General features: G+C 36.3%; 1 long non-coding RNA gene across 1 annotated transcript; it reads left to right on the forward strand.

Annotated features, from left to right (window-relative positions):
• The first annotated feature begins 2,719 nt into the window (after window positions 1-2,719).
• LOC141646224 (uncharacterized) lies at window positions 2,720-3,267 on the forward strand. The gene is made up of 3 exons (XR_012545443.1): window positions 2,720-2,771; window positions 2,895-3,024; window positions 3,132-3,267. It is a non-coding gene; the product is annotated as an uncharacterized LOC141646224 (long non-coding RNA).
• The last annotated feature ends 15,540 nt before the right edge of the window (window positions 3,268-18,807 follow it).

The raw sequence follows: 18,807 nt of genomic DNA on the forward strand, positions 1-18,807 counted from the left end.
CCTTGTTGCATGGAGGAAAGTAAAGCATTTTGGCTTCCCAATAGCAAGAAAATAAGCTGGTTTGATTGTCATAGATGCTTCTTACGAGAGGGAAATCCACATAGGAAGAACAAGAAAGCTTTCACAAAAGGTAAAGAGGTGCTTGATGCCCCTCCGAAACGAGTGCCTGGGGATGAGATATGGAAGACGGTATGTGATTTACCATCCCCTATTGATGGTACCGAGGAAGAATTTAAAGAATTGAAAAAGCAGAAAAACGGTTGGTTTAAAAGAAGCATTCTTTGGGACCTTCCTTATTGGAAGACAATGTTGATAAGACATAATTTGGATGTAATGCACATAGAAAAGAATTTCTTTGAGCAACTAATTGACATGATCATGGATGTAGAAGGTGAAAAATGTGATAGCATTGCTTCTAGAAAAGATTTGCAGAAATTTTGTCATCGTCCCAAATTACACATTCGCGGCGACGGGTCTAAGCCAACATCCATTTTCACTCTCGACAAAGCTAAGAGAAAAGTATTGTGTGAGTGGTTACAAAATTTGAAGTTTCCTGATGGGTATGCATCAGATTTTAGTCGATGTGTTGATCTTAAGAAGCTGAAGTTGCAAGGCTTGAAAAGTCATGATTGTCATGTATTCATGGAGCGATTATTACCCGTTGCTTTGAAACACCTCGTGCCGACAAACGTTTGGAATGCAGTTGTTGAGATTAGTCAATTCTTCCGAGATTTATGTGCCTTTTCAATATGTGTTGATGACATAATTCGTCTAGAAGAGCAAATACCACAGATATTGTGTAAGCTTGAAATGATCTTTCCTCCTGCATTTTTTAACTCCATGGAGCATCTACCGGTTCATTTGCCATATGAAGCCAAAGTTAGGGGACCCGTCTAATATAGGTGGATGTATCCATTTGAAAGGTAATTAAGATAATCTACCTACTTTTAAATTAAAATTAATAATAATAACTAATCTATTTATTATATGTTAACTTTATTATTAATAAAATTCATCATTAACTTTTATAGGTTTCTTAATCATTTGAAGAAAAAAATTGGTAATAAAGCTAGGGTGGAAGGTTCTATATGCAATGCTTATTTAACGGAAGAGATTGCAAACTTTTGTTCTATTTACTTTGAAAAACATATAGAAACCAAAGCAAAAAACTTGAATGTTGAGAAACCGGATGAAGTAGACAGAAGTTTACCCGAATTTTTTCAAACTCAAGATGATGAAGGGTGTTCATCAAAGGGGCAAACAAGATATTTGGATGATAAGGAGTATAATCGTGCCCACCTTTACGTGCTATCTAATTGTGACCTCTTGGAGCCATACGAAACACAGTTTGTTAATGATTTCATTCAGAGGAATCCTAATATAAGTAAGGATGATGTTTGGGACAAACATGAGGACCAATTTCCATCATGGTTTCAGAAACATGTAATTGAGTTGAATATTCAAGATGATTTGATAAGAAGTTTGGCTTTTGGTCCTTGAAAAATGGTAAGAACGTGGAATCGATACTCGGTTAATGGGTTTAATTTTCAAATATTCAACCACGGTAAAGGTAAGGCTAGGTGCAATTGGGGGGTTACTATTTCTTCTCTTGATGACAACGAATACTATGGTATAGTTGAAGATATCTTTGAAATTAGTTATAGTGGACGTGACCGAGCTTATAAAACTGTCTTATTCAAGGTTGACTGGAAGGATAATTCTGTGGCTGGAATGAGAGTACATGAACAATACAAGCTTGTAGAAGTGAATCGTACTAGAACATACTCTAAGTATGATCCATTTATACTTGCACATCAGGCTCATCAAGTGTATTTTGCTACTTATCCAAGCACAACAAATAATAAAAATCAAAACGCGTGGTGTGCAATCTTTAAGACAAAGGCACGGTCAGAAGTTGATACAACTTTTTTCCAAGAAGAAAACGTTTCAAATGAAACGCTTTTGTCTCCACCCGATGAAATCAACTATGAGCATGAGAATAGAGATGGTGAAGACATAGAAGAGGAAGAATATTATGATGTGGAAGAGAGACTGCCGGGGGAGGATGAAGCGGAGGAGGAGGATGAGGAGAGAAGGGAAGAAGAGGAGGAGAGGAGGGGGGAAGATGAGGTGAGGAGGAGAAGGGAGGAGGAGAAAAGGAGGAAGGACGAGGGGTTTGGAGATGAAGATGATTATGATGATGATGATGACGATGATGAGGATGAGGAAGAGGATGAGGATGATGATTAAATTGGTATAATTTTGTATTCCTCAAGAGTAAATTATTAAAATTTAGAAGTCTGTATAATTTTCATTTATCATTATTTGTGTTAATTTTTATTTGTATTATGCAGATGGTGGAGCAGTCGAGGTAGGAAGCGTGGAGGCGGCTCGGGAGGAGGACAGAGTACGCGTCCGGAGAGCGGAGGAGGAGTTTGTGCGGGAGGATCCGATGCACAGGACGGTGACGGTGAGGAGACCGACGCTACCGACGAGCGGCCAAGACGGGTGCCGATACGGTACACTTCGGATCATCGGATGATTCTTGAGCCGACGGGATTATGGTAAGTTTTATTCTTTATTAGTCTACTATTTTTATTTCTTTTTTTTTGTTTGTAATTTTACATGTTCAAAATAAATGCAGGTTTATGGACGATTGCGTGATACGAGGTGTCACGAAAAGCACGAAGACTAATTTCGTGGGTCCAATTCCTACATTGTGGACACAAGCTTCTCATGCACAAAGAGAGGCGTGGTTCAATAACTTTCGGGTATATATTTTCCGTAATTCTTTGTTTTAGAAACCAAATAATTAATTTTGATAAATTTTTTAAGAACCAAGGTTATACTTTTATTTTATACTAATATGAAATTTTGTCGCTTTTTTTTTGTAGTTATCATTTGCTTGGTCACCGTCTCAAGAACAGAATGTCCGTATCAGGTACAATGACGTCGGTACTCGACGATATCGGGACGTGATTTGGAAGGTAGTTAGGCGCCCAAAGGAACCAGACCACATGAAAGGTATTTAATTAACTTGTTTTGTTATTTGTATTAATTAGCTTATACTCTCTTATATTATAAATAATATCAGTAACTTATTAGTTATGATTTCATATGTGTAATTGCAGGTGACAAGTATGAAGGCTTAATAAAGCATACCAAAAGTGAAGCTTTTCAGAAGAAGTCTAAGCAAGCATCCCTCAACAAAAGAGGAGGAAAGGAAGACGCCGTGAACGAGCCTACTCATTACGCGGGTTCACGATCGTTCTGAAATCGTATGTTGGGTGTAAGTACTTTGTCTATTATTTCACACTTTTTTTTTGTTTTCAATGCAACATGTTTATTTTATGTTAGATTTTTTGTTGATTTTATAACATGTATGTTTTTTTTTCATTCAGAGAGGAAAGAAGAAGTCCCAGCCGATTGCGACGGCATCGAAATCTTTTCGGACACGCATTCGAGTTGACCACAAAGGGGTTAGAACTTGGACTAAGCCAAAAGACAAGCAATTATATGTAAGTTTTCCGTAACACTTAATTTTTGTTAATTTATTCTCTTTTAAAATGTCGTATATAAGGTGGTTACCATATTAACTTACAACCATTTGTTTAATATTGTAGGAAGCATTTGAACGAGAAAAAGCCGCCAATCCAGAAAGACCGGACAATGACATATGGTATGAGTTGGTGGATGGCTTCAAGAAAGGGCACGTGTATGGTACCGGAAGTTCAACACCGGCTTTCTATGAGAAAACACGTAGAAGATCGACTTCAACAATTCCCAGCAACACGTATCAACCGGGAATTATTAGTCAACTTCAATGTCAAATAAGAGAGCGTGATGAATGTGATGCCAAACGTGATGAAGAACTTGCCAAACGTAATGAAGAATTCCGCCAAATGAAGGAAAGAATGGAAATGTTTGAGACTTGGTGGCAAGGTTGTAACCCCGGACCTAGACCCAACTACGATCCAAATGATCCGCATGGTCCACATGGGGGGAGTGGAGCCGGTGTTGGCTTCCAAGTAAGATGATTTTAGCACGTAAACTTGTAAAACTTGAACTTTCGACTTGAACATTAGAATAGCTTAGCTTGTAAAACTTTCATTTTCAATATATGAAATGAAGTTTGAGAAAATGGGAGGTGTTGGGTTGAAATGTATGGTGTTGTGTGTGTTGAAATTTGGGATGTATGGTGTTGTGGAACATCGGTTTGTATGCAGGTTGTAAATATTTGGCTAGCAATGAAAACGAAAAAAACCACCAAAACATACAGTGGCTTTGGCGACTGAATTGAGATTTGGCGACTGAAATTCAGTCGCCAATTTGGCGACTGATTCAAGGTAGTCGCCAAAATGGCGACTGAATTGTAGTCGCCAAATCTCAATTCAGTCGCCAAATTACCTCAGCCAAACTGGCTACGTCACCCAAAAAAGGCGACTGAATTGGCATTTGGCGACTGCTATTCAGTCGCCAATTTAGCGACTACCTTGATATCGGTCGCCAATTTGGCGACTACCCTATCAGTCGCCATTTTTGGTATTTGGCGACTGATTTTTCAGTCGCCAAATTTGGAGACCGACTTTAGTCGCCAAAGGTAGAAAAGGCTACTAAGGTCCGCGACTGACATTTGGCGACTGATTTCAGTCGCCAAATTGATTTTGGCGACTGATTTCAGTCTCCAAAATCAGTCGCCTGTTTTAATTCTTTTTGTAGTGGAAACTTGCGTCCGTGTAACCTCTTACACGCAACTCAGTTTCTCCTCCAAACACTAAGAACGAATCCTTAGTCCTTCTCAAGTACTTAAGGACGTTCTTTATGGCTATCCAGTGACTCTCACTAGGCTTGGCTTGATAACGACTTGTCATGCTCAAGGCATACGCAACGTCGGGACGAGTGTAAATCATAGCATACATGATAGACCCAACAGCGGAAGCATAAGGGACGGTCTTCATGTGTTCAATTTCCTTAGGGGTGGAGGGAGACTGTGACTTGCTCAAAGTAATCCCTTGGCCCATAGGTAGAAATCCTCTCTTGGAGTCTTTCATATTGAACCGGTCAAGAACTTTGTCAATATAAGCTTCTTGACTCAATGCTAGTATCCTTTTGAACCTATCCCTATAGATTCGGATACCCAAGATTCGTTGTGCCTCTCCCAAGTCCTTCATTTGGAAGTATTTCCTTAGCCACTCCTTAACGGAAGGGAGTGATGGAACATCATTCCCAATGAGCAATATGTCAACCACATATAGGACAAGGAATGCAACCTTACTCCCACTAAACTTCATGTATAAACACGGTTCTTCTACACTTCTAGTGAAACCATATTGTTTAATAACATGATCAAAGCGATGATTCCAACTCCTAGATGCTTGCTTAAGACCATAAATGGACTTCTTGAGCTTACACACCTTCTTAGGGTTAGATGTATCCACAAAACCTTCAGGTTGTATCATGTACACCTCTTCTTCTAGAATCCCATTCAAGAAGGCGGTTTTGACATCCATTTGCCAAATCTCATAATCATGAAATGCGGCAACCGCTATGATTATCCTAATGGACCTTAGCATAGCGACTGGAGCGAAGGTTTCGTCATAGTGTAAACCATGAACTTGGGTGAAACCTTTTGCCACCAATCTAGCTTTGTAAACATCCACATGTTTATCCACACCGAGCTTAATTTTATATATCCATTTACACTGAAGGGGTTGCACTCCCTCAGGTAAATCCACCAAGTCCCATACTAGGTTCTCGTACATGGAATCCATTTCGGACCGCATGGCTTCTAGCCAAAGCGAGGAGTCGGGACTAGACATGGCCGATTTGTAGGTAGTGGGTTCATCACTTTCCAAAAGTAACAAAACACCATCCTCTTCGATGTTACCAAGGTAACGGTCAGGTGGATTAAAAATCCTACTTGACTTTATAGGAACAATTACCGTTTCAGAGGAAGAGGGAATGCTATCCTCCACATTCTCCTCTACCTCATTCTCGGTTTGTGGCTCTCGAACTTCTTCAAGTTCAAATTTTCTCCCACTCTGTCTCCTAGAAATAAACTCCTTTTCTAGGAAGACAGCATCACGAGCCACAAACACTTTGTTCTCGTGTTTATTGTAGAAGTAATAGCCACGTGTTTCCCTTGGATATCCTACAAAAAGACATTTGTCAGACCTGGGTGCAAGCTTATTGTCAGACTTGATCTTGACGTACGCTTCACAACCCCAAATACGCATGAATGACAAATTAGGGACTTTCCCTGTCCATATCTCATATGGATTCTTATCGACCGCTTTAGTCGGGCTTCGATTTAGTGAAAATACTGCAGACAAGAGGGCAAAACCCAAAAATGAACTAGGAAGCTCAGTTAGACTCATCATGGACCGAACCATATCTACTAAAGTTCGGTTTCTCCTTTCGGCCACACCATTTAATTGCGGTGTGCCAGGATGAGTCCATTGTGATACTATACCACAATCTTTTAGGTGTGAATCAAATTCAATATTTAAATACTCACCACCACGGTCGGACCGTAGGGTCTTTATCTTTTTTATCCAATTGGTTCTCTACTTCATTTTGGAACTCTTTGAACTTGTCAAAGGCTTCACTCTTGTTCTTCATTAAGTAGACATACCCATATCTACTTAAGTCATCAGTAAAAGTAATGAAGTAGTGAAAACCTCCTCTAGCGGTGATGGTTAATGGTCCACACACATCCGTATGTATGAGAGCCAAAACCTCACTAGCTCGTGTCCCTTTTCCCGCAAAAGGTGCACGAGTCATCTTGCCTAAAAGGCAAGACTCGCATGTACCATAAGAATCGAAACCAAATGGTTTGAGCACTTTTGATGAAGCAAGTCTCTTAATGCGTCTTTCGTTTATGTGGCCTAAACGATAATGGCAAAGGTAGGATTCGTTTGGATCACCCGTTTTGAGCTTTTTAGTTTCCACATGATAAACGTCATTAACATCATTTAAAACATAAATGCCTCCAATTGAAATGGCCTTGCCATAAACCACATCATTTAAAGAAAAAGTACAACACTTGTCTTTAATCATAAAACAAAAGCCTTCCGCGTCTAACGAGGAAATGGAGATGATGTTCTTAGTTAAAGTTGGTACAAAATAACACTTATTTAAATACAACTCTAAACCACTAGCTAAAGTGAGCAAATAGGTCCCCACGAAAACGGCGGCTACTCTAGCTCCATTGCCCATGCGGAGATCCACATCACCTTTTGCTAATGCTTGCACGTCCCTTAAACCCTGCAAATGATTACAAAGGTGAGAGCCACATCCGGTATCAAGTACTCACGTGGAAGTACAAGCATAATTAACGTCTATCACATAGAGAGAGGAAATCATACCAATAGGCGTCACACGCCCTTCCATGAGATCCTCCAAGTATTTGGGACAACTCCTCCTATAATGCCCTTTCCCATTACAATGGAAACATTCGGCCTCGGAGAGCTTGACACTTTTTGCCTTGGGATTGCCATTCTTAACGGCTTTCCCCTTTCCCTTGTCATGTTTCTTTGACGATTTCTTGAATTGGGACTTTTCTTTCCCTTTTCCTTTCTTGACTCCAAGGGACATGTTCTTTAACTTCATGGTTAAAACATCTCCCTTTTCACTCCAACTAGCTTCCATATCCCTCTCCGCTTGGGTTAGGAGTGCATGAATTTCATGGTAACTCTTATCCATGTCATTCATGTGGTAGTTTACCCTAAAGTGGGCAAACTTGGTGGGGAGTGAGTGGAGGATACGATCCACCACAAGAATCTTAGGAATCTTACACCCTAGACGGTTTAGGATGTCAACATATTCGACCATTTTGAGTTCATGGGGACCAACCTTTTGTCCCCTCTCAAGCTTAGCTTCAAAGAAGCGTGCCTCCGCATCGTATTGACGGACTTTAGGTGTTTGTGAAAACATAGTGATCATACGAGTGAATATCTCGTACGCATTTAAAGTAATACATGATAGCTTGAGCTTTGGCGACATCGACCATATCAATACATTCTTGATATCATTCGACATCCTCACATGGTCATCATAGGTGGTTCGCACCGCCGATGAAGCCCTTGCACCGGGCTCGATAGGAGGAGCATCGGTCAAGTAAGTGAGCACATTGTCGGACAACGCGGCACTTTTGATGTTGGATTCCCATTCAAGAAAGTTACTACCGTCATCTTTTAAAATACATTTGTCCATTACGGACCTTAGCCATGAATCTTTGCCTAGTGAAGTAGTCGATGGAGTTGATGAAGTTGCCATTGCGAATTAAAATGCTACAACAAAAAAGTTAAAATTAACATCCATTGTTTAAAAAATTACTTGTAAAAACATGTTTAGCAAGTTTTAGCATTTATATAATGATCTCCCACTAAATTATATAAATGATTCCAAGACCCAAATATTAAACAAAAATGAGCATCGCTTGGGCGAACCATCCCATAATTGTGTAATTTCGGTAAGTCACGTTGACTAATTATACCTCTAGAACTCTTGGTCGACGAATTTCCTTAAATCCATCTACTAGCCCCGGAACACAAGACCGTCTTATATCCCGTTGAGTCCAACCAATTTTAGCGTGTGATAACCGTTTACCACCCTACTTACCCAAGGTAAAAAAAGAACACCCCGCTTGGGCGAGCGTGGCTCTAATGAACAAGAGATTCATAGGTGTTACTAATTGGTAAGGCTAATCTCAATTTTAGTTATGTGAGATATCTTGTCAATTTAGTCATAAATTCCTTATAAGTAAATTAATTTGGTGAATGTAAATGACATGAATTGACAACCGCGAAAATAAAATGCATGTGAATGGCGATTTTGGCATGCGCGAAAATAAAACAAGCAAACATGTAAGCATATGAATAAATCCTAGTATGGTCATCTAGTTAATAAAAAACTAGTCTATTATATTTCGGAAACCAACTCCTTGGTCCCTTGCCTCTTTATTCCAAAAGGGGCTCTTCCTTGTGGGATTTGGAACATCTTCCAAAAATAGACTCCGTCTCGATGTAATCCGTCTTTTGGAAACGCCGGTAAGAATAACTATTACAAATGAATTACATAGATATTCCTATTATACAATAATTAATAAAATAAATAAAACTATTAATTAATTACAAACCGACGATACGAGATCGTATTTAATTACAAACAAATCGATATTCCCATTCATTTCGGGTAATAACGATTAAAATAAACTAGGTCATACTAGGTACAACAAGATAAATACTTTAAATAAATGACAATCATTCATTCAACTTAAATAAATATGCTTAAAATGCTGTAAAATGATGCCAAAATCGCCCTATCTATCATTCGTTGGTATCCATCTCGGTTTTTGTGGATTTAATCGATTTTTAACATGTAAAAATCAATAATCAACTCTTAAATCTCATTTAAGTCCAAAATAATTGTCCAAACTGTTTTGAACCTCAAAATTAGTCCTCACTAATTTTATGATAAATAATTAGTTTGATTTGGTGATATTTTGCTAATTTAATCGATAAAATCATAATATTTAAGTAAAAATCCAAAATAATTGAAACATTACCCAAACAATTGAAACAAAAATTTTTAATATTCTGGAACACTCCCAATAACACCAAAATGTCAAAAAAATTGCCCAAAAATTCCGGATAAATTTTATGAAGAAAAAGATCGATATTTATCGGTTTTTAACCACTAAAACCAATAAACATCAAAACAAAGTGAAAACACATATTAAAATTCACGTTTCACATTTAAATAATAGTTTTAAATGTACATAAATTTATCATGGGCAGAATCAAATGTTTCGAAATTATGATTATTTTATTTCACTTTTATCGACTTTTATCTCATAAAATCAATAAACATGCAAAAAATTCGAACCAACCTTCAACTTTTTGCATACAATCAGTAGAAAATATGCATGAAATACCATAAAAAATCCATGCACCGAATCAACTTTTAACTTTTTTTAGTCAATTTTTAACTAAAATCCGGCATTTTGACTCGGTTTTCTACCAAAAATCATTAAAAATAGCAAAATAACTTCAAAAATCACCAAACTTAACCACAAACCTTTTAAGATCATTAGGTATTCATGTCCCAAAAATTTCGTGCTAAAACCTCTTCTAACACCATTTTTGAGTTTTTATAAATTATCTCATAATTCATTAAAATGCTTAAAATCAATATGCAAATTACAAGCCTAAGCTCTGATACCACTTGAAAGATCATAGATCCATATTAGACTCTCTAATAAAAATTAAATTATCTTATAATTTGTCATTTAGGTGATCTATGTAACATGCATGCTAATATGAAAGCATAAACATGAAAGTATAAGAAAAAACAATTTCCTTACATTGATTTTGTGGTAAAAGAGCACAAACTAGTTCACCTTACTAGCTTGTTCTTGAGCTTATACCAAATGGATGATCCTCCTTACAAATCTTCAAAGAGAAGATCTCCTTCTTGTTGCACCCAAGAACTTACCCAAAAATAATAACAAGTATTTAACTAGAACTTGTTAATATTATACCCTTGATATTATTTGTAATATTACTAACAAGTCTTAGTAATAAAATTTATTTACTAACAAACTTAGTAAGGATGAATAATTATTTTTAGAGAGATGATGATTTTATGTTCACATGCAAAACATACAAATGATGTAGTGTAGAAATGAATAATGGATGGAGTAGAAAGGAAGGGAAAGTGGCGGGTGGAAATAGAGTGTTAGAGTGGACAAATTTTGTCTTATATTTTTCATCTTATATCACATGCAAAATCTTATATAAGATAAATTATGGTAGTATACAAAATAAGGTGAAATGATTATGTGAGTAGTCATCCACTACTCTATTTTACACGGTCCACTTGCCCATATACGGGTCCATGTTGGTTCTTATATTTGTCGCACAAATACGTGTAATTTTATTTTAAACATCGTTTCATGTTTAAATACTTCCATAATTAATTCGTCCAAATCACTCCGTAAATATACGTGTACCACTACACATATTATTTACGTACTAATATTAATCACATTAATCAATTAGTACAATTTTAGTAAATTAACAATTAATTAACTAAAACCCGTCTCCCAAAATTTATTATTCAATTATCACATAATTAAATAATAACTGCCGTTTCTCGAGTTCGCAACTCGAATTCTCTCTTAAAATAATTGACTAACCTTTTAGTCTACAAATCAAGGGACTAAATAAATTGTATCTCATACAATTAATTAGTTGTCTATTAGGGTTCGTTCCTATAGGTGTGAGCGAAAGTGGTCAGTTGATCACCACCGTCTCACGACAATAACGTCAAACTCTAGTCAGCCAACCGTTATCGATTTACGTTACTCAACTGACGAGGATCAAATAATTAAATATCTGATGATATTCCATTAATGAGATTTATTATGTTAACGCACTATTGTGGAGGAAACTAACTCCAACAAATGGTCCATTTTAGGTATAAGTAATCATGTATTGCTATGGGTGTTATTTACTTTATATGTAGTGATTTTTAATAAGTTGAAAATGCATTACATAGTCACATGTCTAGTAACATGTCACATATGTCACAAATTACAATTTACAAAATCACAAACTTAAAATGGATTCCATTTTACATATAGAAACCGGTTTTTCTATATGAGTGGGGGACATTTGTGCTTTAGGCTTAAATGCTTGAGACAACCCTATTATGCATGGTTTAGGGATTGGTCACTTTAGGTTGTCTTGTGAAGAACAATTGAGGGAAAATATAAGCAAGGATTGGCCTTGCTTCCCTTGACCTACCCGGCCCCCCTTTATCCACTCTTCACCATAAGAGTTGTTTTTCCTTATGGAAATTTATTCTAATGCCATAACTAATTTTAGTTCTCTAAAATTGTTTTGAGAGAGAAAATAACAACATCATTTCTATACTAATATTAAGATCCAATTACTAGTAGTAGTAATAAAATTATATTAGCTAAATTTTAAAGGAACATTTACTAATTTCTAGTAACAAAATTAGTTTATGTATTAAGAGGGATTACCTTGGTACAATCCCTTAAGGACTAGATCCTACCATTGGATCTAGGTTTTTTCACTTGAAGCATTTGGAGTTTTACTTAAGAAGACTAATTGGAAGGAGTCCAATTAGTATATCCTATTCGGCCTCCATTGTAAGAATAATAGATTTCTTCTGTTTTATTCTTTTGTTTTGCATTCATAAGATCTAGATTAGTTTATGACTAAACTAAGTTTTTTATTAGGTTTTAGTAATGACTAATAAGAGATTAATGAATCTTACAATTGGTATCGGAGCAAGAGTTGTTGCATGCATAATCGGTTTTGTTTTTCCGAGTTAATATGTTAACAAATAAAATTAGAAATTTGTGATTTATGATGATAAAGGCCACGAAATTTTTGCATGTTAAACATTCTGGTCCTAAATTGATTTTAGGTCATTTTTGATGATTTATCGTGTTTTACTTTTCTTTAATATGATTTTAGTATTTTTATTATATTTTATTGAATAAAATGTCACTTAAATTACTAAAATTAGTTAGACTTCGTCTCTGCTCATGAAATTTTATTATGTTGTCACATGCAATATTTAAACACTATATGTAAATTTTGAAATAAAATGGTTTTATTTTGCATGATTTATGATTTTTAGATGTAAAAATCACATAAATAGTGGCTATTTTAGCATAAAATAGATAAAATGAATTTTATGGCATGAAATTTTTTTCTAATGTTATATATATGATATGAACATCAGATCTAAAGTTTCATTTCAAATTTCGTTTGATTTGGATAATTATTGATTTTTATATTGTAAAATTGATAAATAGCAACTTTAAATAGTCATAATTGTAAATTCGATTTTTTGACATAAAAATTTGTCTAGGTTCTAGAAACTTATTTAGAATGTTCAAAATTTTAATTTTGATTTATTGCATAATTTTATGTTTAATTTGGAATTAAAGGGTTAAAATTGTGTTTTATACGATTTATTTGTGTAATAAATTGATATAGCCTAAGGGCAAAATTTTATTATAATTTTGGGATTTTAGGAATTTTCCAGAATATACAAAATTTTGATTTTGAAATTTTCGAATTTTTATGACTTTTTCGGAATTATTTCCTTATTATTATGAATAATAGAATTTAAAGAGCAATAATAAAATATCAAGTTGAATTATTGTCAAATATTTAGTGAAGACTAAATTTTGAGTCCTAGGAAGGTTGGGGTAATTAACTTGGATATAGAATTGATTTATGTAATATTGTGTGATTTTAAAAGGTTAATTGTCACAATAATCCATAAAACCGGACTAAATATACGATATTAACTTAAATAGGGCGATTTGGCACATCACACGGCATGTTTCATACATATATTAATGCTGCATTTTTAGTATGATTGTCATATTTTATTTTATATAATTTTGAATTATGTAATTTGTACTTAGTATAGCCTTAGTTTTTAATTGGTATTTCCCGAAATAAATGGGGATATCGATTCGGTTGTAATTAATGTGATCTCGTATAACTTTTATATTGTTTTGTTTTGTTTTACTTTTTATAATGTATAAAGTAGAAAAGCTATGTAATTCATTTATTCCGGAGTTTCTTGAAGACGGTGCCATTCGAGAAGGCGGTTCAACAAAGACGGTGTTGCCTTGGAGTGCATGCCAAATGAAGTTCATGGGACCAAAGGAGTAGGTCACCGAATTTGTAAATATTTTATTAGATTTACTATTTTAGGAAGGCCGTACTAGGATTTTATCGTTTTTGCTTTGCATTTCTTTTATATATGTTTGCATGCATAGCCAAATCACCATAACTTCACATGCATATTATTTTATCGAGTCATCGACCGTGTCAATTATAATTATCGTAGTTCACCGCTTTAGTTCACTTAAAACGTGATAGATAACAAATTGACAAGACCTCTAACTAAAAATAATTGAGAATTAGCCTTCCAAATAGTAAAACCATGAATCCCAATTTCATAAGGAAGTACGCTCGGCTCACCAGGGTGCTAAACTTGTTACGTTGGGTAAGTGGCTAGTAAATTGTTATTACATCGAAATTTGGATTGAGGTCAACGGAAGTATTCGTGACCGTAGTCGCATTTGTTCCGGGCTAAAGATAAATATTAAAGTAATTTTATCGACCGAGAGTTCTAGAAGTAGAATCGATTAAAGAGTTAATCCACCGAGTTATATTGATAAGGGATGAATCGGCTCATCGTGCACGAGTTAATATAAATTTGGATCTCGGGATCATTTATAATAGTTGGGTAGAGGTCACTATATAAATGTTTGAAACTTGTTTAAAACGTTTGCAAGTATGATTAAAATGACAAATTTTAATGTTTCCTTTACCTCCATGTTTGTAGTTTATAAACCGCAATGGATCCTACCAATGCAACAACACTTATTACCATTGAGTCTTGTCATAACTTATTTGATGATATTTGCTCCAACAACAATCTCGATACTACTAGAAAGCTTCATTTTGGGATCGGTTCCGACGGAAACCTTAATTTCATTACTTCCTCCATACCTCCTACTATGACTAGATCTTTTGTGAATGTGTCTCGGGAAGACCATCTCGCTAAATCTATGGGATCCTTATCTTTAAAAGAAAGGGATGACGAAACTAGTGGAAGTCCTAACAAGCAAACTCTTGCAACTAAAGGAAAATGGTTCAAAAGGAAGGGAAAGAAAGGTAGAAAATTCAGCAATGGAAACAAGATGGCTAGTGGGACTACCAAAGGAGCCAAAGTTGATGATGAATGCCATTATTGTCATGGCAAGGGACATTGGATGAGGAATTGCCCCATATATTTGGGAAATATTAGGGATGGACTTGTTATTCCACTCGGTAAAATTCCTTCTGAAATTTATGTTATTGATGTAAATTTTACTTCCACCACAACGTGGGTATTCGATACCGGTTGCGGTTCTCACCTTTGTAATCATTTACAGGGGCTAAGAAACGTGGAAAAGCTGAGCAAGGGCGATGTTGATCTCCGACTTGGGAATGGAGCTAGAGTAGCGGCCGCATCCAAGGGAACTTATGTACTTGTTTTGGCAAATGGATTTGAGTTATATTTGCATAATTGTTTTTATGTACCTTCTATTTCTAAGAACATTATTTCAATTGCTATGTTAGACATAAAGGGCTTTAATTTGCCATTAAAAACAATTGTTGTATTATTTCTAGAAATGCTTGGTCATAGGCCGAGGCTCTTCTATAAATGGCATTTATGTTCTAGAGACTTCAAATCCTAGTAAAGACATCTATAACATACAATCCAAGAGACTCAAATCAAGTGATCCAAATGAATCGTACATTTGGCATTGTCGATTAGGTCATATTAACGAGAATCGCATTAAAAGATTAGTTTCAACTAATGTTATTAAACCATTTGATTTTCAATCCTATGGTTTATGCGAATCTTGCCTCCTAGGCAAAATGACTTGTAATCCTTATAGTGTTAAAGGGACTCGAGCTAGTGAACTATTGGACCTTATACATACCGATATATGTGCACCAGTGACTATCACCGCTAGGGGTAATTATGACTACTTCATTACCTTTACCGATGATTTAAGTAGATATGGGTATATCTACTTAATGAAGTACAAGAGTGAAGCTTTTGAGAAATTTAAAGAATTTCAAAATGAAGTAGAAAACCAATTGAATAAGAAGATAAAGACACTACGATCCGATCGTGGTGGAGAGTATCTTAGTAATGAATTTGATTCACACTTGAAAGGTTGTGGCATTGTGTCACAACTCACTCCACCCGGTACACCACAACTTAATGGTGATGCCGAGAGGAGAAATCGAACCCTACTAGATATGGTTCGATCTATGATGAGTCAAACCGAGTTACCCGACTCGTTTTGGGGATTTGCAATCCAAACCGCAATCAAATCATTGAACAATAGTCCGACAAAAGCAATCGAAAAGACTCCATATGAGATGTGGAAAGAAAGGGTTCCTAATATATCCTATATGAAGATTTCGGGATGTAATGCTTACGTCAAGGTAAAGACCGACAACAAGCTAGCCCCACGATCCGAAAAATGCATCTTTGTAGGTTACCCCAATATTTCCCGAGGCTATTACTTCTACAAACCTCATGAAAACAAAGTGTTTGTGTCTAGTGAGGCTGTCTTTTTAGAAAATGAGTTTATTTCTAAAAGACAGAGTGGGAGAAATTTTGAACTTGACGAAGTTTAAGAGCCACAAACCGAAGTAGAGACACAAGAAGACGTTCCTTCGTCGTCTAATTCTGTTTTTATTCCTCAACCGAGGAGGTCGGGTCGAGTTTCTCGCCGTCCTCATAGATATGTTGGACTTATCCAAGAGGATGGGAGTCTTGATATGTTACTTCTAGAAAGTGACGAACCCGCCACCTACAAAGCTGCAATCTCTAGTCCCAATTCAGCTTTATGGCTTGAAGCCATGAAATCCGAAATGAGTTCTATGCATGAAAATCAAGTTTAGAACTTGGTGGATTTGCCTGAAGGAGCAAGACCTCTTCAATGCAAATGGATCTTTAAGGTAAAGAATGGCATAGAAGGACATGATGATGTCTACAAAGCTAGGCTAGTGGCAAAAGGTTTTACCCAAGTTCATGGTCTTCACTATGACGAAACCTTTGCTCCTGTAGCTATGCTGAGATCCATTCGGATACTTTTAGTGATCGCCGCATTTAATGACTATGAAATATGGCAAATGGATGTCAAGACCGCCTTTCTAAATGGGAATTTAGAAAAGGAGGTGTATATGGTACAACCTGAAGGTTTTATAGATCCTAAAAGTCCTAACAAGGTATGCAAGCTAAATAAATCCATTTATGGTCTTAAGCAAGCATCAAGAAGTTGGAACCATCGATTTAATCATGTTATAAAAGAAAATGGTTTTACTCGAAGTGTTGAGGAACCATGTTTATATATGAAATTCAGTGGGAGCAATGTTGTGTTCCTAATATTGTATGTGGATGACATACTACTTATTGGAAATAACATTCCAATGTTATCCTCCGTCAAGGAATGTATGGTTGGGAAATCTTTTCCAAATGAAGGATTTAGGAGAAGCACAACACATATTAGGTATCCGGGTCTATAGAGATAGACCCAAGAGGATATTGACATTAAGTCAAGAATCTTATATTGACAAGGTTCTTCGACGCTTCAACATAGACCAGTCTAAGAGAGGCTTAATTCCCATGGGTAGTGGGAAAATTTTGAGCAAGTCTCAATCACCCACCGAGCCCGAAGATGTTAAACGCATGAAGTTGATTCCCTATGCTTCCGTTGTTGGATCAATCATGTATACCATGATATGCACTCGTCCAGATGTCTCATATGCTTTAAGCATGACTTGTAGATATCAAGATAATCTAGGTGAGAGTCACTAGATAGCAGTTAAGAACATCTTCAAGTACTTACGAAGGACTAAGGATTCTATCTTAATGTTTGGAGATGACTCTGAGCTATGTGTTAAGGGTTACACAGACTCGAGTTTTCAAACAGATAGAGATGACATGAAATCACAAGGTGGATTTGTGTACATGCTCAATGGTGGTGCCGTAAGCTGGAGAAGCTTCAAGGAAGCTGTGATTGCGAATTCTACTACGGAGGCTGAGTACGTTGCAACATCAGAAGCTTCCAAGGAAGCTGTGTGGATTAGGCAATTCATGGAAGGGCTAAAGGTAGTTCCTACCACGAAAGATCCCATTACTCTCTATTGTGAACAATGGGACAATCTTCCAAGCTAGAGAGCCAAAGTCTAGTAATAGATCTAGACATGTACTCAGAAAATTTCATATTATTAGAGATTTTATTGAAAGAAATAAAATTGCGATTTGTAAGGTTGGGATGGATGATAACTTAGCTAATCCGCTCACGAAGCCTTTATCGCACGCTAAACACGATGGACATGTTTTTTCCATGGGGCTTAAACGTATGCCCAGTTAGTACTAGACTATTTGATATGAAATAAAATGTTGTTTTATTTGTTCATATATGATAATCGCATTTGTCTTTAAAATTTTTATTACTTTGTCATATCCAAATGGGTTGTTGAGACAATATTGAACCCCATTAAAGTGAACTAAATTGACATAGTAATCACCCATAGTTACTTACATGAGGTGACATCTCGAAGTAACTAGAGTGTGATGCGATTAATGGCAAGTTCAAGTGCCATAGAGTCCTAAGAGATGACTAGTCCATCACATAGGCAGACTGTATGGGACACTCTATCGGGCTTATGACCGCTTATAGAGTTCTGGAAATTTTTATAGCCTGGTCGTGGCGAGAGCTACTATAGTATTCTGATGAGTCAATTTTGGACTAAAGACTATTCGCCTAAGATGGCACAACTTCAAAGTAACTTTGATTTGTGTTCAATGACCTTCGTAATTGGGGTCAATTGGGCACATTTTGGGTTATAATGAGCTGTGGCTATGCGAAGGGAAAAGTGAGATAAGAATTGTCCACCCCTTGTCAGGGCTATCTTATATCTCAAGGCCACTCGAGGAGTAATGAACTGAAAATGCGTGGCCACACTCGAAAGGTATCTACGGTAGATAATTCCGGTCAAACAATTATTCTCCAGATCGAGGAAACCACTCATGATATGATCAAATATAAGTACGACCTGCAAGACACCTTGCATTGAGTGGGAGATAGTAATAGGACAAGAGAATTGGCGATGCACACTTCTCTCGGACAAGTGGGAGATTGATGGAGTATGTGTCCTCGACAATAATGCG

This window comes from Silene latifolia, chromosome 3, assembly GCF_048544455.1.
Source record: "Silene latifolia isolate original U9 population chromosome 3, ASM4854445v1, whole genome shotgun sequence".
In the NCBI taxonomy this organism is placed as follows: domain Eukaryota; kingdom Viridiplantae; phylum Streptophyta; class Magnoliopsida; order Caryophyllales; family Caryophyllaceae; genus Silene; species Silene latifolia.